Source organism: Penaeus monodon, chromosome 25 (genome assembly GCF_015228065.2).
Source record: "Penaeus monodon isolate SGIC_2016 chromosome 25, NSTDA_Pmon_1, whole genome shotgun sequence".
In the NCBI taxonomy this organism is placed as follows: Eukaryota; Metazoa; Arthropoda; class Malacostraca; order Decapoda; family Penaeidae; genus Penaeus; species Penaeus monodon.
Window position 1 is genome coordinate 38,180,828 of NC_051410.1, and position 882 is coordinate 38,181,709.

Here is an 882-nt window from a genome sequence, read left to right on the forward strand (position 1 = left end):
TCGTAACATGGACTCGACTGCATCATTTCAGACTGGTCTCGTATAAACTTGGCTTTTGGGGGTCCCAAGGTGCACCATGTGTTATTAATGCTGCAGTCTAGGATGTGAAATTTTACCATTAGCTGCCTTGAGACGAAATTGCCGGGAAATAAAGAAAGATCTAAAACTAGGCCTTTTAGAGGGGTAAGCCATATCTTAATGGAGAAGGATGAGAGGTGACAGCATATGGAAGCTTTCCCTCCTAAATGATACTCCAGCTCATATAAAAATATCATGTAAAGGATCAAACTCTAAATAGCCTGAGTTATAATGAAGGGTTCAAACTCTTAATAACTTAAGTCATAATGATGGTAATGAAGATAACAGTGTTAATAAACTGAATAATCTTACTGTTCATAATTTTTCTTCCCCCCACCCCACTTGAAATCATAAACAGGCCATGAATCATATAACGGAAATACAGAGTTCTTTCAACAATGTACATAAATAAAATTATGCATATAAGAGTGAGCATGATTTGGACATGAGAGGATGACTGAATATATGAAAAATGTCAATAATGGAATGTGTACATATATCAATTACAATACATGTGTACAAGGTGGTTTGGAGGTTACCTATACCTAACTCAGTGTGAATGAGTGTAGATATGCCTGATTGCCTGTAGGACATCTTTACCTGTTTGGATTATACGCTGAACTCTAATATGCATTTTAGGGGCCCTGACCCATTATTTTTCACCAATCTCATCCAAATGAATAATCAGATCAGTACGGCACTTTAGCACGTTTCACAACCTGCCCAAATTTCTGGCAGTATACTGCATTACCAAATGTACAGTGTTTACTCTTGAGTTTGATGTTGTGACATCTATAAATCCAC